This window comes from Gekko japonicus, unplaced genomic scaffold, assembly GCF_001447785.1.
Source record: "Gekko japonicus isolate JY-2015 unplaced genomic scaffold, Gekko_japonicus_V1.1 scaffold228, whole genome shotgun sequence".
In the NCBI taxonomy this organism is placed as follows: Eukaryota; Metazoa; Chordata; class Lepidosauria; order Squamata; family Gekkonidae; genus Gekko; species Gekko japonicus.
In genome coordinates, this window is record NW_015163609.1 from 904,841 (window position 1) to 927,032 (window position 22,192).

The 22,192-nt window shown below is 41.9% G+C and overlaps 1 protein-coding gene across 1 annotated transcript in view; it reads left to right on the forward strand.

Moving 5' to 3' along the window:
* Nucleotides 1-1,160: 1,160 nt before the first annotated feature.
* The window catches only part of SOX13 (SRY-box 13), a 77,501-nt gene continuing 56,469 nt past the window's right edge, over nt 1,161-22,192 (forward strand). The window contains exon 1 of the mRNA XM_015407319.1: nt 1,161-1,221. The gene's annotated coding sequence lies outside the window, so the exon portion shown is untranslated. The remainder of the gene's footprint in view (nt 1,222-22,192) is intronic.

Below are 22,192 nucleotides of genomic sequence, written 5' to 3' on the forward strand. Positions count from 1 at the left end.
TCGATGGGTCTTTAGCTGGATCATGTCCAAAGTATAAAGACTGTGTGATAAACCATTCACAATTCAGTACTAAACAAATTTACTTGGACATAGTGCACATTTTAATGGCATTTATTTGGAAGTAAGCACTTTCCAGACTGGAGTGTCTGGGACCGCAATCCAGGTGATCTTCACACAGCAGTTCTAAACATAAAGCCAGTCCCACTCGCTTGTTATAAAATAACTTCAAAGGACTGTGATTTAGATTGCAATTTTAATTTAAAACAAAGTTTTGAAAATGGAAGTAGGTTCATAGATGAACCAAAGAGCTCTGAAAAGATCCCCAGACGTTTAAAAATAGAAGCCTCTCTAACATCCCTAGCCACAAACTGGTTGCAAGGAGCGCAGGGTGGCTTAACTCTGGGCATTACTGATCAAAGCTAGATGTTATGGAGAGGAAAGGTCAGTCGCGCACATGGGCTTGCAAAAATGGAGCAGGAGAAAGAGCTCAGTGTATCTGAATTAAGGTAAATAAAGTTCTGTTTTTTAAAAAAAATCAGTAGAATGTTATTTCAAATATTTCTGTTAATTTACATTTCCAGTAATGTATCATGTATTCTTCAGTTAAATAAAATTCTATTAAAAAAAAAAAGATTTCAGTCGACAGAGCTCAGTGCAGCTCGCAAGCTTGTACATTCTTTCATCACGGCCGAGTCTCCCCAAGAATCACGATGTTGCTTTGCCTTTCCTTCTCGTGGACCAACAAGGCACCTACACTTTACACCATAGCGTGGAAACGCAAACTTTTTGCCCGAGGTTGGAGCTCCCTGAAACTTCGGGGAGTGCAGAGGAGAGACACAAGCCCTGGCAGCAGCTTAGCAAGGAAAGCCTAGTTGGGAAACAGGAGCAAGAGCTATTCGCGCGGCATCCCTGACCAGTGTCTTTGCAAGAGAACAGGGGAGGGGGGAGGGTGTTCCTTGGAAACGGCATGGCTGGACGACCGGAGGAGCCCGCGTCCCTCCCACTTCCCCTCCCCTCCCTTCCCTTCGGAGCCAGCCGGAGTCCTCGCCAGCCGCGTGTGATCAGACAGCCCAGCCGGCTCTTGTACACAGAGAGAGGAGGGAGGGAAAGACGGATCCGGCCTGCCCCTGGGGCGGGGCGGCTTGGTAGACAACAGCCGAGCCCGACGGAGGAGCAGCTCGCAGCTGGAGGGATCCGCACGGAGTCCTGAGAAGCCGCGTCGTAAGTGCCTCCTCCCGGGTCTTTTAAACCCCAGCCGCGCTTTAGCCTCCCCTCGCCCCGTCCCTCTTTCTCGGTTGTGCCTCTTTGCCGCCGCTGGCATGACATTTCTCTCCGTCCCGATCGAGCCCGGCGGGCGGTGGAAGCCTCTTCTCTCCTTCTGGGATGTGACGGTCTTCTGGGGTGCTTCGAGTAACTTGTAGCTCGTAGGCTGTTTTGGTTTGTAATAAGGAGATCGGATCTCTCCCCGCCCCCCCCCCGCCCCATTTGAGTCTTTCTTGCGCGGATTTATTTTGTTTTAAATTGCCGTCTTCCTAAGAGATTTGAACTTCATTCATCCTCCCGTCTTCCTCTAAGGGACAGCCTCTCAACTGGAAATTAATTTTCGGAAGAGATTTTATTTTATTTATTTATTTTTTAAAAGAAGCCCCTTTAGTCTCTCCCTGCAAGCTCCATAGATGGGTCGATGTTCATTGGCCCCTTGCGCGGTATCTCTATCCGCCTTTGATTGAACCCAACGGAGCCCCACTCGTGCAAGGCGAACCACATCTTGTACTCTCTGCATCCGTTTACAAGGGGGTGCCCTGTTAAAGCTCTGGGCGCTCTTTGTAAAAGGGCCCACAATGACTCTCTTCCTACAGGCTGTTGTCCACAAAGCCGCTTACTTCCGAGAAAGTAATTCTGTTGATGTCAGTGGGACAGCAGTGAACCTACTCCAGAGCAAGTAATTTGTGAATTCACTGCCCCAAAGGGGTATTCTACTCTGGGACACATTTTGCACCTATAAAGCTGGAAGGATTGGATCCTGCCAGTTCCTAACATGTCCCAGGAGGAAAGGGGTTAAAGTCTTTCTTCTTTTCTCCCTCCCCTCCCCCCCCCCCCCAAATAAAACCAGACCATCAGGTTTTCTACACCATCTCCTATGTTTTCTGTTTAGCATGGCTTTCTCTGTTGGTGGACAGGGCCCCTATCAGATCTTGCAACTTGCCAGACATTCATTTAGGTAGAGACTTGTGGCTAACTTAATCATAGAGGTCAGGGCTGGGAGATGATGATGGAGGTGGGGGGGGATCCTTTCAGGGAGAATCAGAGCCACTTTCTCCTCTTCCCATTTCCTGCTCCCTCCATCTCCTGGCCCAAACAAAACAGCATATTTATAACTGACTAGGGGCACTGTCTCGCCAGCCAGTCTGGGGGGTTCTGTAATACAATGATTTCATAGTCAATGGGTGATAGGCAGGGTGAAGCTCTTACAGTTGTAGGCACCAGCAGAGGTCACCGAGCATGTTATAAAATAAGCAGCCAGACACTGACTGGCTAAGAGGTTAATTCTAATTTGCGAGAGCTGCTAGGATGCTCATGTTTCCTCCCAATTTTCCTTCTCTTAAATGATAAATTTCATTTGCTTTCTTGGGGGTGGGTGGGTTGTTTTGTGCAGATCACGCTCTGTTCTTTTGCACTCATTGGTAGGAGGTGCATAATTGTTGATAAATAGCATGTGAGAAAGATTCCCCTCCTACATTTGAGGATCACACTGCCTGTTTCTGATCTTGTCTTTTTCTGCCCTTTGGACAGCAGTATTGTTCTCTGTGGTAGCACTCTTCCTTTTGTTGTAGAAATGGATTTTTGTAATAAGTGTATCTTGAGTATTGTTTTATTGTGATCACAATTTTTGGTTTGCCTGACAAACTTGATATCTATGTGACGTGGTGGTGGTGGTGGGGAAACTGTGTGCACCCCTAACACAGGCTCCAGCACCTGCATGATGTAAACCAAAACTAATCCAGTTGTTTTCAGCCTGTTTCTTCTTCAGAGAGAGCAGTGGAGTTCAATTGTCAGTCAGCATTTAGTCGGCTTCAAAACGAGTGAGTGAAATTCATCCCAAACCCCAAATCCATATCATAGTGACAGAAACTTTGGTAATTGACTTAGAGGCAGCTGATTTTCCTCCTCTTCTCCGCTTCAGAGGTATAATTCTTAGAGCTAGTTCTGTTGTAAATGAAGATAATTAGAGGGCTGGCGTTTTTTGATTCCACAGAATGAGTTTGGCTGTAGTGGCATAAACAGCAACTTGCCAAATTGCAGCGAAGTCCAGGTGCAGTCGACAGACAGGCAGAATCCCCCATTGTTCATGGTTTGAGGTGTGTCTGAAACAGGGTTGTGTGACTCATATGAACCAGAAGAGCCTGTGAGGTGGAGGGCATGTAGAAGGTCCCAGGTTCACCCTCTGGCATTTCCAGTTAGAGGGTCTCGAGGGACCGGATGCTGGGCAAGACCTTCTTGTTGGGGAAGACAATACTGAGCTAGATGGTCTGACTCAGTTTCCTATGTTCAAATGACCCTGTCTTACATTGCTCTGTCTCTCTTCTGCTGCTTGAGCACCAAAAGGTATAGTATATAGCATCACTGATGCCTGCATCTTTTCTCAGCCTTTGCTTTACATACAGTTGTAATATACAGGTATAGTTACCAAGAAGCTGCGGTTGACTGCAGTTCCCTGTTGAGTGTCACTTGGAGGCAAATGTGGATTTGCCTCTGTGATAGGGCATGTGAACTGGCCCTATGCTTTGTTCTAGTTTGAGACTTCCATGTATCTCAGACAAAGATCTTTCTTTGATATTCAGGGATCATTTTTAATATAGAAAAACGTGGTGCTCAAGACTTGGTGCATATAATGTAGTCTGTGTGCTGTTTGGTAGGTTGGTAGTATAAATAAGTGTGCTGAGGATTCAAGCTGCCATATTTAGGATTTGGCCATAGTAGGTTGCTTGCCCAATAGGATGGGGCTGTGTTTGTAATTTATACTCAGTCCAAATTGTGAAACCTGTCTGAAGGCATCAGGATTACATGTTGAGTCCTAAATTCCAAGTCTTATCTAAGATTGTCTTTGGATGACACTTTTGCTTTTTGAAACGGATATCATAATCCAGTTTTACCATCCCCATGGAATACCATAATCATTATAGATGTGAAGTCTTTTGTACATATGTTGTGTTTCAGGACCTAGAGTCAAATAGCACCCTTTCAATAAGCAAAGGTTGCTGTACCTTTGAGACAGAGAAATCACTTAACTGTTCAGTTGAAATGACCCAGGTCCAATCCATATGTGCAGCTGGAAACATTCAGTGACTACAAACTTTGCTGTGTGCAGAGTTCAGGTTGTGTGCATGTGAAGTTATCAAGTCACAGCTGACGTCAACACCAGCAAGGGGCTTTCAAGGCAAGTGAGAAGCAGAGGTAGTTTGCCATTGCCTTCCTCTGCAGGGTTTTCCTCCGTAGTTTCCCTTCCAAGTACAAACCCTGCTTAGTGTCCGAGATTTGACAAGATTGGGCTATACCATGCTGCCTTCCCTCCCCAGCCTTAAGGTTGGAGGAATTTAAATAGAACCCATTGTAGGAGAAGAGTCCTCAGTTTTGCATTGTCTTGTTTTGGGGCATTTAAATTGGCTTGAACGTATGTCAGTAGCACCCAATATGCTTCTTTTGACATTGAATGCATCTTTGGTTTTTAAAATGTCACATAATATTTATAGCTGCACAGTAGTGGTAAGAATGGCCACAGGATTCATGGTATTAAGAAGGGACTTTTTCAAATGAAAGAGCAGAGTCACTTCTTCTGTCTTCCTTGTAATATTTAGGGATCCCTAGCATATGACATGACAGCATCATGTTGCAAATTTCCCAGTTTTTCATCCAGTGTCATTTGTAATGTTGGCCTCCTTAAAGAACACCCTTTAGTGACTGATGGATGTATTGCTGTCCCCCTTTGGAAAGCCAATGGAGATACTGGCATGACTGTGTTTGAAAGTTCCTGGAAACGCTAGCACAGTGGCTTCATGTGGCAGCCCTAACATGTGTTTTTCTAGGAGTGCCTGGCACAGGCATAGGGATTTTCCATGCAGTTGGACCAGTACTTCAGCAGTTCCTACCCAGGGTCCACAGTGTGAGAACTGGCCTGGGAAAATGCATAAACAATAGCTTCAACTTAAATTTGGTCTAGCGAAACTGATAATCATGTTCTTAGCTCACCACTGTTTTCTTAGTGTACAGGTTGAACTTAAAAATCACTATGCATATAGAATTATAAAAAATCAGTTTAAAAGCCTTGAACATAACTGCTTAGAAGAGTATGTGTGATAAATGTGATACACACAGGCTTCCTAGGTGTGAAATGTAAGGGATAGAACATTATTATTCAACAGAAGCAGCTCTTGTCAATAAAAATTATTAAATAGCTGTAAGCCACACATTAATTTTCAAATACTTCCCCACCCAAAGTTATGTGAGTTTGTTAGCATGTCTCTGAGTAATCGAGTAATCCAGTAATGATGTAAGTGAATTAAGAGGAGACGGTAGAAAAGAGCAAGAGCCAAGTAGCACTTTAAAGACTAACCAGATTGGTGGCAGGGTATGAGCTGTCATGAGTGACTGCTCACTTCTTCAGATACAGCTAGAATGTGAGTCCATCTGTCATTATATCTAGGAGAGTGGAATGATTTCAGGTGCCAAATCACTATAGCAGGCAAATGATAATAGCAGGCTTGATTGGATTTGGTGTAATATGCAGAGGGGTAGGAGCCATGGAGAAATCAGCATTGGTAATTCAGCAGTCTCACTTTCTAATCTTGAAATTCTTTTGTAAGAGAACTACTTAATTTCAACTGATAATGAAACTCAAGGCAATGCATCCTCCTGGACTGAATCAAGACCTAGGTTTCCTGTCTCATTACCAATGTTGATTTCTCCACACCTGCTACCCCTCTGCATATCACACCTAGTCCAATCATGCCTGCTATTGTCATTCACCTGCTATTGTGAATATTTTTTTACAATAGCAGGCTTGGTTGGATTAGGTATAATATGCAGAGAGGTAGTAGACATGGAGAAATCAGCATAAATCACATCATAGGATGAGCAGGAGTATGAACATGAGATCCTGTACTCTCCTATGGATCCTAGCAACTCCATCACTGGTCCTAGCAACATTAGCCATACGATCTCAGGTTCATACTCCTATAATGTAATTTATGCCATCATATGTCAGTGATGCCCTTCCACCCTCTACATTGGACAAACAGGCCAAACCCTATGACAAAGAATAAATGGACATAAGTCTGACATTAGAAACCACAACATTCAAAAACCAGTGGGAAAACATTTTACCCTTCCAGGACATTCAGTTGCTGACTTAAGAGCACCATTTCTCTTACAAAGGAATTTCAAAGCGAGATTAGGAAGAGAGACTGCTGAATTGCAACTGATAATGAAACTCAAGACTGAACTGAGACCTCGATTTCCTTTGTCATTACCAATGCTGGTTTTTCCATGCCTACTTTGTTGTTGTTCAGTTGGGCAGTCGAGTCCGACTTTTCACGACCTCATGGACCACATCTCGCCAGGCCTTCCTGTCCTCCGTTGTCCTCCAGAGTTTGCTCGACTTCATGAAATGTCTAACCATTTCATCCTTTGCCGTCCCCATCTTCTTTGACCTTCAATCTTTCCCAGCATCAGGGTCTTCTCCAGTGAGTGCTCTCTTCTCATTTGGTGGCCAAAGTATTTGAGCTTCAGCTTCAGTATCTGGCTTTCCAGGGAACATTCAGGGTTGATTTCCTTTAGGATTGACTGATTTGATCTCCTTGCAGTCCAAGGGACTCTTTTCCAGCACCATAATTCGAAAGCATCTATTCTTCGGCACTTAGCCTTCCTTACGGTCCAACTCTCACAGTCATACATTACTATTGGGAATACCATGGCTTTGACCATATGGACTTTTGTTGGCAGGGTGATGTCTCTACTTTTTACTATGCTGTCTAGGTTTGTCATCGCTTTCCTCCGAAGGAGCAGGTGTCTTTTAATTTCATGGCTACAGTCACTGTCTGCAGTGATCTCGGATCCCAGGAACGTGAAGTCTGTCACTGCTTCCATGACTGCCCCTTCTATTTGCCTAGGAGTGATGGGGCTGGATGTCATGATCTTCGTTTTTTTCATGTTGAGTTTCAAGCCAACTTTTGTGCTCTCCTCTTTCATCCTAAGCAAGAGGCTCTTGAGGTCCTCTTCACTTTCTGCCATCAAAGTGGTATCATCTGCATATCTGAGGTTGTTGATGTTTTCCCCAGCAATCTTCGTTCCGGCTTGTGATTAATCCAGGCTGGCATTTCCTTGTCATAATCCTTTTCCTATGCTAAACCAATCAGTTGATCCATATCCGGTTCTGTCACTTCTTGACCCTTATACAGTTTTCTCAGGAAACATATGAGGTGGTCTAGTACTCCCATCTCTTTAAGGACTTGCCATAGTTTGTTGAGATCCACACAATCAAAGGTTTTAGCATAGTCAATGAAGCAGAAGTAGATGTTTTTCTGGTATTCCCTTGCTTTATCCATAATCCACTGAATGTTGGCAATTTGATCTCTAGTTCCTCTACCTCTTCGAAACCCAGCTTGTATTTCTGGCAGTTCTCTATTCGCGTACTTCTGAAGCCTAGCTTGTAGGATCTTGAGCATGACCTTGCTAGCATGTGAAATGAGTGCAATTGCGTGACAGTTTGAACATTCCTTGGCATTGCCGTTCTTTGGGATTGGAATGTATACTGACCTTTTCCAACCCTGTGGCCATTGTGGCATTTTCCAAATTTGCTGGCATATTGAGTGAAGCACTTTAACAGCATAATCTTTCTTTGAATAGCTCAGCTAGGATACCATCACCTCCGCTAGCTTTGTTGTTAGTAATGCTTTCTAAGGCCCATTTGACTTCTCATTCCAGGATGTCTGGCTCGAGGTCAGTGATCACACCATCATGGTTGTCAAGGACATTGAGGTCCTTCTTGTATAGTTCTTCTGTATATTCTTGCCATCTTTTCCTAATCTCTTCTGCTTCCGTTAGGTCCCTACCATTTTTGACCTTTATCATGGCCAGGTTTGCACAGAACGTTCCCTTGATTTCTCCAATTTTCTTGAAGAGATATCTAGTCCTTCCTATTCTATTGTTTTCCTCTATTACTTTGCATTGTTCATTCAGGAAAGCCTTCTTATCTCTCCTTGCTGTTCTCTGGAAATCTGCATTCAGTTGGGTAAATCTTTCCTTTTCACCTTTGCCTTTTGCTTTCCTTCTTTCCTCTGCTATTTGTAAAGCCTTATCAGACAGCCACTTTGCTTTCTTGCATTTCTTTTTCTTTGGGATGGTGGTGATTGCTGCCTCCTGTACAATGTCACGAACCTCCATCCATAGCTCTTCAGGCACTCTATCTATCAAATCTAGTCCCTCAAACCTATTTTTCACGTCCACTGCATATTCATAAGGGATGTGATCTAGGTCAAACTTGAGTGGCCTAGTGGTTTCCCCAACTTTCTTTTTAAAAAAAATATATAATTTTTTGTTTTCCACAGAAACAAAACAAACACAAACATACATAAAATTGGGGTATTCCATTCTACATCATTGTTTTATCTACTAAACTACCTTATACATTATCTAAATACATTTCATTTTTTCACCTTATATTGTCTTGTAATCTTTTGCACATATATAAGTATTAACTTATTATTTACTACTAGATCAGACTTTGTCTAAGCATTTTCTTATATTCTTCAGTTAACTATATTTAAAGTCTATAAGTCTTATTTTCTTCTGGATTCGACTATAACTTAATGCTTCATTATACTTTTCAGTCCATTTATGGAATCTTATTCCACTTTAATTCTCACTGTTTCCCTCAACAATTTTTAGCCTTTTTTGTAGTGCTTCATCCTCTTCTTAATTTTCTGGTTTCTCCTCTTACGTGTTAGAGTCATGCTTCTATGTCTTTCTCTCTTGTAGGTGTAGAAGGTGTCTTCCAGTGTTAGCCATCTGTTCTCCTTTGAGATGATTTGAAATTCCACAAGTTCTTCTCTTTCCTCTCTCTGAAGTGATATAACAATCCCTGTCTTGAAGATTTCATCGCTTATGTTTCTTTTATAGGAACTCAAATACACATCTTTGAAGGTTTTGTTTCTCTTTATAGGTGCATAGTCCATCCTGTAGATCATATCAGTTTGATTGTAGGTTTTCTCTATCTTGTATATACACAGAATTTTGTATATCAAGTTTCAATTGTTTCTGAAGTTCCTCCCTCTTAGTTTGTTGTGATAAAGTTTCCATTTTGTCTTGAATAGAATCCAAAACTTCTTTCATTGCCACTCTGACTTCAGTAATAACTGTATTCTGAATTAAAATTTGGAGATCCTCTAAGGAAACCTGTGATAATTTAATATCTAGAGGATTCATTATACCTTAAGATATAATTCCTGGCACCTTTTGAAATGTATCCATGGCATCCATTTTTAAAACAATGTGTTAGGAAAGAAAAATCTCAGAAGTTATTTTTTCTGCAAAGCCTTGCAGTGACACCACTTCTAATGTTTACAAAACAATAGCTGTTGTAGTCATATTAAAAACAGAGACACTTCCAACATAAACCAAGAATCTAATCAGTTTTCTAGAATATAATACAACAGAGTCAAAACACAGTGAATTGTTGTGGTTTCTAAAAAGTATACAATTATTTAAAATACAGTGGAGTACAATCAATACACAGTAAATCTTTGTGGTTTCAACAAAATAAAATGTTATGGGAATATGGTGTATAATAAATTTGAAGTAAGATCCAATTCTTCTTTTTCCTTTTAAGCAATAAAGTATTTGTAATCCGTTTATAGAAGTATAGCTAGTTATAATCCTTTTTAGAGTGGAGTTAGTTATAATCCTTTACAATATCTTCATGTATTTCCACATGCTTTGCTTATAGTTCCAAGAAAAAAAAATGGTTTTGTTACTGCTTCAATCAAAACCAAAGTAAAATAAAACCAGTGTTTCTCAAATGTTATATTTCATTGGGTGATATTATAATCTCAGACAATAGCCTTTTCTTTGCTTTTTTGCCCCAGAAACCATTTTAAAAAGAGAAAGTTGCTTTAAGATCTTTTCCTAGCTGTTTTTAGGAGGAAGGAAAGGGGAGGGAGGAAAGTTCTTCACCCCTCCCTTCCTTTGTCTCTCTAGACTTTAAAGGGGCTTATTGATGGTTAGGTGATTTGCTGATGTTGTTGTGTTTAAGTGTACTCATGGTGTTATTCTTTTTCAGTGGTACGGATGAGGTGTAGAACTTTTCCCCCTTTGCCCGGGTAGTCACAGCTGCGCACCCTTGTCTGACATGGGCACTTTCAAACGGCTCTTGCCTTGGGGCGATCTAGGGCTCCCACCCGCTTTTTGCCACTCACGGGGGAGTCCAGGTGAGGCCCCATGCAATGAGCTCCTCTTCAGGAAACTCATTGGAATTCGGGAACGCCAGAACCCCTCTAGAAGAGCCAATGATTCAGCTGTCACACGGGAGAGCATCCCGGTGTGACTGTTCTCACCGCACTGAATCCCGGAAGTCTGGTTTTCCCAACTTTCTTCAGTTTAAGTCTGAATTTTGCAATGAGGAGCTCATGATTGGAGCCACAGTCAGCTCCAGGTCTTGTTTTTACTGGCTGTATAGAGCTTCTCCATCTCTGACTGCAAATTATATAATCAATCTGATTTCGCTGTTGTCCATCTGGTGATGTCCATGTGTAGAGTCGCCTCTTAGGTTGTTGGAAAAGGGTGTTCGCTATGACCAGTGTGTTCTCTTGACAAAACTCTGTTAGCCTTTGCCTGGCTTCATTTTGTTCTCCAAGGCCAAATTTGTCTGTTATTCCGGTTACCTTTTGACTTCCTACTTTAGCATTCCAGTCCCCTATGATGATGAGGACATCTTTTTTTGGTGTTAGTTCTATGAGGTGTTGTAGGTCTTCATCAAACTGGTCCACTTCAGCCTCTTCTGCGTCAGTGGTTGGGGACTTGGATTACTGTGATGTTGAATGGTTTGCCTTGGGTTCGGACCAAGATCATTTTGTTGTTTTTAAGATTGTATCCCATTACTGCCTTTCTCACTCTTTTGTTGATTATACTGGATTGGGTTGCCATTTCCTTCTCCAGTGGATCACATTTTGTCTGAGTTCTCTGCTGTGGCCTGTCCGTCCTGGGTGGCCCTCCATGGCATAGCCCACAGCCTCATAGAACCATGCAAGCTCCCTCGCCACATCAAGGCAGTGACCCATGAGAGAGCCATGCCTACTACCCTTCTGCATATCACACCTAATCCAATCAATCCTGGTATTGTCATTCACCTGCTATTGTCATTTGGCATATGACATCACTCCATTCTCTAAGATATAAAGACGGATGGACTCCCATTCTAGCTGTATCTGAAGAAGTGAGCAGTGACTCATGGAAGCTCATAACCCTGCCACAAATTTGGTTAGTCTTTAAATTGCTACTGGATCCTTGCTGTTTTCTACTGCTACAGGCAGACTGACAAGGCTACCCATCTTGATCTTAGATGAGACAGATACTAAAAGTCTATGTGTAATTAACTTAAGGCTTAACACAAGTTGTGAGATGCTGAACAACAAAAATAGCTGCAACTGTAGTGTGTTGATCATAGTAAATCTGCAGCTTGGGTTTACTTAGTTTTATTTTGCTCAAGAGGTTACTCAGACAGCTGTCCAAACTTCCAGCTTTTGGCATTATCTTTGAGTTCTGCAGTAGACTTGTTACAAGCCTTTCATACAGAAAACAGGTTATGGGTAAGGAACAACTTTGTGATTTAGGAACTGGTAATTAGACTCTGGATCACTGGTTTGAATCCAGTAGGCTGTTTTGTTTGCTCATTTAATTTATTGGCTGCCCTTCTCCTTGAAACTCAGGGTGGATTACAGTTACAAGAACAATGGAATAAAGACACATACAATGAACAATGCAATAAAACTGGATTACACAATTAAAGAACAATGAAGTAACAACAATATAATACATCCAATAGACTGGATTTCACAATTACAGAAGAATGTTCCAATAATCTGGATTTCACAATTATAGAAAAATGAAATAAAGACAGTGTAATGCATCCAATAAACAATGCAAATTGGCAGGGGAAAGAACACAGCCTGAAATTTCAACAGTACAACCTTTATAGAGAGTGCCCTCCTGTTGCCATTGTGTGTCTGCAAAATAAGAGGAGTCTTGTGTCATTTTAAAGACTAATAAATTATTCCAAAATAAAATTCTATTTGTTTAATCTCAAGAGAGTTTCATTAGCAGACTGTGATATGGCATGGGCTGCGTGTATCTGTCACTGAAAGAAAAGTCAGAAATCCCACTGGGGTGCATGTGTGTCAGAAACCCACCAAGATTGAAGTGGCTCTTTGGATCTCCATCTGTGGGTGAAAATGGCTGATGGAGGTGGCTACATGGCATTGTGACTGCCTGGCCTGTTTATTGGTGAACTTTTCCCTTGCTAAGATCATGTTCACCCAAGATACTGTCCCTGAGGCAAGGAGGAAGATGTATAAGCTCTACTTTTCCAAAGGTCAAGATAGAAAGCAAATTGCCATTCTAGAAATCTTGGTTGCTTGTCCAGCTGCAGCCTGGTTTTTCATCCTGGGCAGGTCTGTGAAACAGGGTTTTATCTAAGACCAAGAGGGTGTCTGGAGTTATTTCAGAATTAGTGTGAAAGGATGGGGCTCACTTCTCATGATATGCAGCACCAAGCACCTGCTTCCTAATTTAGAGACCTGTGGTAAACACCAGCTTTTATATATAGCCGCCTCCCAATGTGAAGGTTTTGTTTTTCTGGTAGTTACACTTTTAAAAAGTGTTTTTACACATGGGAAGGTTACAGTCTTTGTATGACTCCCAGTTGGAAATATCTATGTAGAATAAGGTATATACATGGTGCTGTTGCTGGTGATGAACCAGAAGTGAGAAAATACAAGGATTGTGCCACTGGTCTCACACAAAGCACTGTCCTTTCCCACCTATTCCCATAGTTGTGTCCGATGAAGAGTTGCTCCCATTATAACTTCAGATCCTCAGTTTGTGAATACTACAAATTCAAAGGCCTATATATCGATGTCTTTATTGTTCCAGGACTGTCTTCTACTCAGATGAATCAGCATTTTGCAAATGAAAAATATTTCTCTCTCAACCCTTATATATCCTGGACACCCAGAGAGTCTTTGGCTCCTAACCTCTTGATCTTTGGAAATGTTTATGGAAGCAAAAGGTGGCAGGGTTTTATTTACCTTGTTTTCTGCCTGACAGACTGTGTGTGAGAGATGTAAGCTATCCCCACCACCCAACTACTTGAATATGGGTTCTTTCGCATAGTGAGAAATCAGTAGTTTATCTTGACCCCCTTCACCCACTTTGAAGACTACCTCACTGAAATATACTCCCTGCTATGCAAAGAGAAAGTGTGCTGCTGCTAACTTCACTGCAAGCTGTGTACCCCTCTGACCAGATTGTTTCCTTTGTGCTAATGAGTTTTGAAATAATTGGATTCTTGGCTGTGAAGCTGTTGGGTTCAAAGGCCTGCTTTTATTTCAAGCAGGAGGAAAGTTGGCCTTGCTAGAAGCTGCAAGATTTGGAAAGTTTTTATTTTTATTTGAAAACTTTCCCTCTTCTCCCAATTCCCCAACCAATGCTCATATTCTATGCTTAATACACCTGTTCCACCACCATATGTCTAAACCGGGAACAGCTCCAGTTCTAACAATGGCCTTTGGTCTGAACTGGGTCTTCCAGTGATAAAGATGGAATAAAGAGAGGAATGGAATGATTGGACTGAATATCTCACAGGTCTGTTCAAGCCAACTGGTGCTCAAATACAAAGAAAACCCTAGAGAAGATTTGATGGATGGGTCTTGCTTGCGCTTGGAGTCTTAGTAATTCATAGCAGCCAATTAAACCGCTCTTCTGTCCACCTCAAGTCCACTTATGGAGAATATTGGGATAGAATGTTTTAAATAAATACATATGATGAAGGTGTGACAGAGAATGTTTGTCTTGCTTTAGCATGTGCCTTATCTTGCTTATTTGAACTATTGGATTATGGACCAAGCAACACATTATGCGGAAGAAGATACACAATTTATGCCAGTCAGTTACTAACATGTTTCTACTAAACCCTGTTTTAGCTAAAGACTAGTCTCATTTTTCATTTTGCTAAAAAAAGGGAGGGTTTCCATCTTATCCTTCTCTCTGCTTTCCTCTTGCAGCTACCCACATGATCACATTCTTCAGTTCAAGCTCTTATTTTCAGCTACATTTGAAATTTGGGTATGGATCTAAAAATTTTAATTCTGCCTTACCATTCATGCTCACTTTTCACATGTGTCACAGTCTAGAACCTTATTCATCAAGTTCCCCTTTTCCTCTCACTGTATTCCATGGTTGCACCATGAAATGAAACAGTGTTTAGAATTGCCTTGGTGAAGGAAATGCGAAGAATGTTTACTGGCCTTTTTGCGCAATCTACTGGCCTATAACCTTTTATGATGATCAGCAATTGTGAAAGGAGCTTTCAGCGCTTCACTTGCACTGTTGGGAGCGGATAAAAGCAATTGACTAGAATTTTGTATGCATGGCTGAATGAGGATGATAGTGGTACTTTAGGGTTTGAAATTAGTGTCTGTTTTCATAGAAAAAATGCTCAGCAGGCTGTATTGTGGGGGGGAGGGGAGAGAAATATCAAAATAAAGAGCCAACCAAAACCTTTCTTCTACCCAAACACAAAGGATTCTACCTTCTCTGTTACATTTTTTTTAACCCCTTCTCACATTATACTAGTATCCAAATATCAAGGACCAAGCGGGGACACTTCTTCTGATAAGATGACATACATCCATTATAACTTGTGGAGCGTCATCCCCCCAAATACAGGATGGCAGCCATTTATAAAAATACAGTATATGACGACCTTTCAGTATTCAAAGCATATACTGTATCAATGGCATTGGGCAATGGGTCAGTACTCTCAGTAGGCTTTTGGAAGCTAATGAACTGAGGCTAAGGCCTTTTTTTTGCTTTTATTTTTTATGGCTAACCCCTAGTTTATCAAAATATACAGACACTTTATTTATTTATTTATTTGTATCCCACCTTTCTCGCCATTGGGGACCCAATCAATGTTCCCTCTAAACTGTGGAGTCTTGTGAACAAAAATTCTGCTTTGTGAGTTACTGGCTTTAAAGTTGTGAGCCAGCCATTTGGCTACTGCATAAATCAGTTTTCTCTGGAGCTCTCCTTCCTGAGCTAAGACAAAAATCTGTGAGCTGGAGGCTAAAAAATTGTGAGCTAGCCCACACTAACTCAGCTTAGAGGGAACACTGGACCCAATGTGGCTTTTATGGTTTTGTTATCCATCTCCATTTATCCTCAGAACTGTATGGTTAATTACCAGACGTCTACAGCTCTCTGCAGATGGTACATTGGCTTTCCATCCATAACGAGAGCTCACCAGCCATATGTTTTGTGAGCACTATTTGCACAATCATGTGCATAGAAGCTATACCTACATGGAATACCCATGTGTTGCCCAATTCACATGTTGCTCAGTTGCATGAACCAGGTTATTGTGGGGACCTGCACACACATAGACATGGCTGGAAGGCTCCCTTTTCATGCTGAATGGAATGCCAATCTAATGTTTGCAGAAGTCTCTACGGTTGTTAACAACTCACATATTATGCTAGTAAGGAATAAAATTTACATAGGTCCCGTTCACACTAGGCGATTTGGGCCAGGAGCGGGACAGTTCGGGGGTGGATCAAACCGGCGCGATCACACCACAACATCTGGGAAGCGTCTTGCTTCCATCCCCGAACTGGCCCTTCCCCTCACAAATGCGCCTCAAGTTGAAACCACCTACCTTGGTGGTTCAACTGGAAGCCGCACTGCTAGCCGGGCGTTTGATCGCCGGCGCGTCCTTGCGCCGGCACAACCCCGGCCCGGAGCCGAACTGCGCATGCTCCGACATGCGCAGTTCAGCCGGCTCCCGGTTAGGGCCGTGTTTTCTCCCCGGCGTTTGATCGCGCCGGGGAGAAAAGGCGCCGCGGCCAGGGGATCCATGGGATCCCGCCGCGGCCTCTCAACGTTGGTGCAGCTTTTAAAAGCCGCACCTTTAGAGGCTTTTCCCCTGCCGTGTGGCAGGGGCCATAGTCACAAACTGTTATATGCTTACTTTTGCTTATACTGGACAAAACCTGGTAATATATTTTTTTGGTAGCTAGCTATGGCAGCTGCAGTTTTGTTTACCTTATTAAAAACAGAGCTGCAACATTTACAGTGTTACCATAAGCAGAGTTGTATCCTTCAAAGTTAGGGCTGCCAGCTCCACGTTGGAAAAGACTTGGAGATTTTGGGGGAGAAGCCTGAGGAAGGCAGGGTTTGGACAGGGGAGTTCAGTGGTATACAGTGCCGTAGAGTCTGCCTTCCAAAGTGGCTACTTTCTCCAGGTAAACTGATCTCTGTTGCCTGGAGATCACTTATAATCCCAGGAAGTCTCCAGCCATCATCTGGAGGTTGGCAACCCTATCCAGTCCACTAAAGACAGGTTTGCCCTGTTAGTCCATTGTAAATTAGATTTAAAAACCTTAAGAGTGACTAAAAGGCAATTAAATTGGCACTGTTTTTCTAAAAATAAGGGTTTTTTTTAATTGCAAAGACTATGGATGGAAGGTGCCATCTTAGAAGAGACATTTCCTATTCTTCTTATATGAGAAAATGATTTTTCTAACATGATACCTGCTGCATTAAGGAAAGCATGGCTTGTTTCCAGAAGTCTTTTTATTCCTATGCAGATTGATTAAGCAAAATTCTTAGATGAATCAAGTGTGATTCTAATTAGGTGAGTGCCTTAGTTTTTAACATCAAATAAAAGGAGAAACACAAATACACCTGTTACAGTGAATAATAGTTTGTTAACAGCTAGGAACAGCTTGATTGATAGGCCATGCAAAGTAAGATAACATTGTGGGAAACAAACTTGTTGCTGCAGCAGAAGATAGAAGAGAATTCCTGTCTGAGTCAAATGCATGTCCTATGCACTCCCTGCTGTTGAAGAACAGCCGAGGCAAAGAAAGAGCATAGAGACTGACAGTAAATGAGAGTCACAGCATCCTTTTGGGCTGGAGTCCCAGAGTGTGCAAAGGAGAGCCAGAGAACCCAGAAGCAGTGGGCTGGTTAACAAGACTGAGTGAGTGGGGACCCCCATTCCAGAGACAGGCAGCTTGAATAAGATATGGGAGACCAGGCCAAAGAGCCCGCAACAGAAGAAAATGTATGTGCCATATAACATTTTCTCTAGGAAACCAGCCCAAATGTCAGCGTTAAACCATGTTGTTAGATCTAATCCCTTTCTGATAATTTATGGCACTTTCCCCTCCAGTCCTTCCAGCATAACATGTTGGGCCTTAATTTGTGCCAGGGCTTGCTGGTGCTCAGCCATGGAATCTGTTTGCAATACTCGGTCCAAGTTCAGGAATAAGGAAAGCAATAGCCAAGCAAAGTGCCTTCCGGATGCGTGCAGTGTGCCTTCTCTCCATGGTTGCGTAACTGCAGCCTGTCCCAACACATTTAGAATTATAGGAGCATTTAGAAATTAATCCCTGTCAGGTAAATGGTAACAATGATAAAAATTATGCTCATTTCCAACCTCCCCTGACTAATTCACACACTAAAGCAAGAAGTCAACAGGCTACTATGTCCATAATAATTATGATGCATAAATATAGTTTGCTTATGGATTTGTTGGCTTATGAAGCCTATCAGCAGATCCTGTTGTCTGGCAGACAACTCAGGAGATGGGTTCCTTATTCTTTTTTTATAAAGAAAGAGGTATCTGCTGGGAGTAAAGATTTATTGAAGCATCAGCTTTCGTAGGTTAGAGCCCACTTGATTATATGCAGAGGAGATCCCTATATGAGAGTATCACAAGGCTACTTGACTTCATAGACTGGTCATGTTGATAGTCCTCTCATGTGCTCCCTTTGTTTCTTGGGTGCCAGAGAACACTCAGACATCTGCATTGTACTCCTTTCACTCTCCCTATTAAACCAAACTGATGAATCAGTTGTAAATCTGTGAGAATATATGGGAGACAAATTCACCCTTTTGAAACAATGTATATTGATAAACTACTGTTTATTTCCATAGGAAAGCTTACTTTAGAAAGAGTAAAGCGTTTGCAAACAGGCTCAAGACAAGCAAGTTAAACAGATCTTTAGGATGATGGCAGAAAGGTTTGTCTTATTGAAATAAAATAATTTAAAAATTAAGAATATTAAAATTGACCGTGTTGTTGACATTAAACTGTGAAATACGAAAGGTTTTAAAACAGGTTTACTTAGATCACTTAGATGTGTTTCTGCATCTTGATTTTCTTCTTAAAACTGGTCAGTTTAGCACATAGAAGTAACTTGAATGAATATAGGTTCAGTTTCTATAATCTAGGTTTAAACTGATTGAAGAAGCATCTCTGAACAGGATTTCCTTCAAATAACAATGGGTGTGAAGTACAAGCAAATTGCTCATCACATTGCATGTTCTAATAGCAAAGGATGAAATAAGTCCTATACAACCTTGTTGTGGTAAAAAAAAATCTAGAGGAGAAGAATGTTGAGACCAGTATTGCTTACATTTGTTACAGTTTATTTAAGCAGTTGATTTTTAACACTCTTTTAGTCTGGAAATTGTTATTTCAAGCTGCCTGTGTTCTGTTGTTATCATCTATTTATAATGAGCTGGGATTTTTTAATGCTGAATTTTAATTAATATCTTCTGTTTTTTAAAAAATTATTTTTAAATTTTATTTTGTAAGCCTCCTTGGGTGAGTTCCTGGAGGCATAACAATGTTCTAAATAAATAAATAAAAGAGACTCCTTTTTCTTTACTATAAACAGTGGTCTCAGTGTTAGTTCTTCACCACTGAGTTGTTACTGATAGTGCTTTGTAGAATTCTTGTTTTAAGTTTTATATGAAGCTTGTAATTCAATGTTAAGCAACATATTTAATTTTTAATATGAAATCAAACAGACACTCCACTCACCTACTTAGTGCTAATGGTGGTTTCTGAACAGAAATTGTCATCTTGAACATCTTTTACAAATCACAGCAAATGCCATAAAATTCCCTTATTCCTTGCAATGCAGTATGGGATCGCAGTACTGTGAGGATAAAAGGAAGAAGGGGAGAATGATGTAAGCTGCTTTGCGACCCATTGGGGAGAAAAGTATAAATTAAATAAATAAAAAACCTGGCAAGGTGCCTGACGTGGATGGCCCAGGCTAGCTTGATTTAATCAGATCTTGGAGCTAAAGCTGGTTCAGCCCCGGTTAGTATTTGGATGGGAGACCACCAAGGAATACCCGGGTTGCTACACAAAGGCAGGCAATGGCAAACCAGCTCTGTTAGTCTCTTGCCTTGAAAACCCTCTGGGGTTGGCATACGTTAGTTGCAACTTGATGGCACTTTACACAAACAAACGGTAATAGCATTACTGCTGATATGGACAGTATCTATAATTAATTCCTCTGAATAACCTGAGGAAATTTTACTGACATATTTCTGTTTGGGGATGCAGTTCTTTCTTTAAACTGCTGCAAATATGTGTTGACTGACGAGTTTTCTTTTAAGAGGTTGGTCCTATTTTGTCATGTAAGTGGGGTTTTAGAGTAGTGAAAAACCCAAACTTCAGCCCTCTTGTATCTTTTTGATTTTGTAGCAGTTCACGGTGTGGTAAAACAAGGTACAGATTGCTGATCCTTGGTTGCGTGCTAAAAACCTTCCATGTCTGTGTTTAGACCTATGCTGGCTACGGTTGTGAATCCCTGTTGCTTGTAGCACTGAAAATGGCTAAAGATGATTTGTCGCATTAACTCTCTTGACATAATTGACTGCAAGTCTACTGGGAGGTTGGCTTCATTATTCGTCATTTATTTTGAGAATTTATATGCTGCCTCTGCAGAAGCTGCTTGGAATGGCTGATGAGAACACACTTGGAAACTTCTGAAGGGACTGGGAACTGGAACATGGCACTGTGTCTCGCCGCAGATACTTTCAGCCACCTTTCAACCCTTGTGAATATGAGCTGTAGAGGCGAAACTGAAATTGCCATGACTTTTTAAAAGACACAGCATGAGCCTGAACCCAGCAGGGCTGCGGGCAGTAAAAGAGACACTGGTCTATAGAAGAGAGCAGTCCCAGCTGAGCACATTTAAAGTATCGCCTTTAAGGAACACCACAGTTTTTCATGCTGAGCCAGAAAGTGTTAGGGTATCCCCCTCCCCAAGGGGTGGGGAGATTGATTAGTGAGGATGTGGACAATATGGTGCCTGGTCGTGTAAAGTCATTAAGGGTTTACAATGCTGTTTTGCTTGTAAGGGGGGAGAGCCGACATTTGGTCTTTTGATCTCTAACACCTTGGGTGCCTGAACCTTGCCCCACAAATGCAGGAACATTCAGAGGCTACCAGTGCTTAGCATCTCTTAGCAGTGTTTGCAGCAAAGCATGGCACTGACTCTTGGATCTATTGCAGAACCTGCTTTATTGAGGACTCTTGCTCCCCCCCCCCCTTTCTGGCCTTCATGGTAGCAAGGAAAAGTTTGAACACACATGGTTGTTACTGCCTTTCAAGATAAGAGTAGCTATGGCAGAGTACTAGCATCACTAAATGGAAGGGAGGTGCGGGAGAAGGAGTAAATTTTCTAGAAGAATTTCTAGAAGAGTGTGAAAGCATTTGAGTTTTGGTGCCAAAAACAGAATATCCATGTGTCCCTATGGAACTGTGGCAGTAGTGATAAATTTCTATGGGACTCTGATGTTTTGAAATAAGCAATGTCAACGACCAGTCCTAGGCAGGTCTGTTACTGAATGCCATGTGCAATTATCTACAGTTTACTACCAAAGAGTAGCTGAGTAGCTTTTTGCAACTGTTAAGTAGCAAAATACCATTAGGAAGGTGGCAAATGTTATGATGTCTCCAGTAACTGCTCATTTCTGTGCTGTATAACAACTCTGAGTTATGCCATGTTCAGTTATAGTAACTTTTCTTGGCATTGTGATGGTTCTAATGCACTGTGATACACTATGGTGTAATATTGTAAGTCAGCTAACTGTACCTAATGCACTGTGATACACTATGGTGTAATATTGTAAGTCAGCTAACTGCCCAGGGTAACAGCATTGGGAGTTAAAACTTTTTTTTTTTTAACAAACCTATATGGGCTACTTGGGATTACAATCTCTGGACACTTGAAGCTTCAAGATTTTAGTATATGATTATGAGGGTACGTTCTAGCTGTTATCTTTCTGAGAGCTGAGATTAGACTGCTTTGGGAATAATAACAGTTAGCATTTTCTAGCGCTTTATTATAGCCAAAGCACTTTCCCCCCACACACAGTTCAGTATTTATTTGGTGGTGGAAAGTGCTGCTAAGTCCCACCTGTAGGGTTTTCAAAGCAAGAAATGTTTTGCCATTGCCTGCCTCTGTGTCACTACCCTGGTCTTTCTTGGGGGTCTCCCATCCAATTACTGGCCAAGGCTGATCCTGCCTAGCTTCCAATATCTGACGAGATTGGGCTAGCCTGGGTGATCCAGGTTAGGGCCAGTATTTATTTATTTTGTTCATTTTTTATCACACCCTTCCTTCAAGAAGGTCATTTTCCCCCCCTCCTTCATTTCACCCTCACAACAATCCAGTGAGATAGGTTAGGCTGTGAGATAGAGACAGGTGTAAGGTCCACCAGCACGCTGCATAGGGGCATGGGGGTTTGAATGTGCGTTTTCCGGATTCTAGTCCTACACACTAGTCATTATGCCATGCTGGTATTTATTATCTCCATATTACAGATGGAGGAATGAGAAGAAACAGCTTTCTGAAACTAGGGTTGCCAAATGTTTCTTACCTGGCGGCGGGGGGCTCCTGCCCGGCGTCTGGAGTGTGCGCGCGTGCCGCCCGGATGTGACGTACAGACGCCGGGCACGCTGGGGGCGTGGCCACAGCCATTTGAGGGGAAAACTCTATGTTTTCCCCTCAAATGGCTGTGGCTCCGCCCCCAGCGTGCCTGGCATCTGTACGTC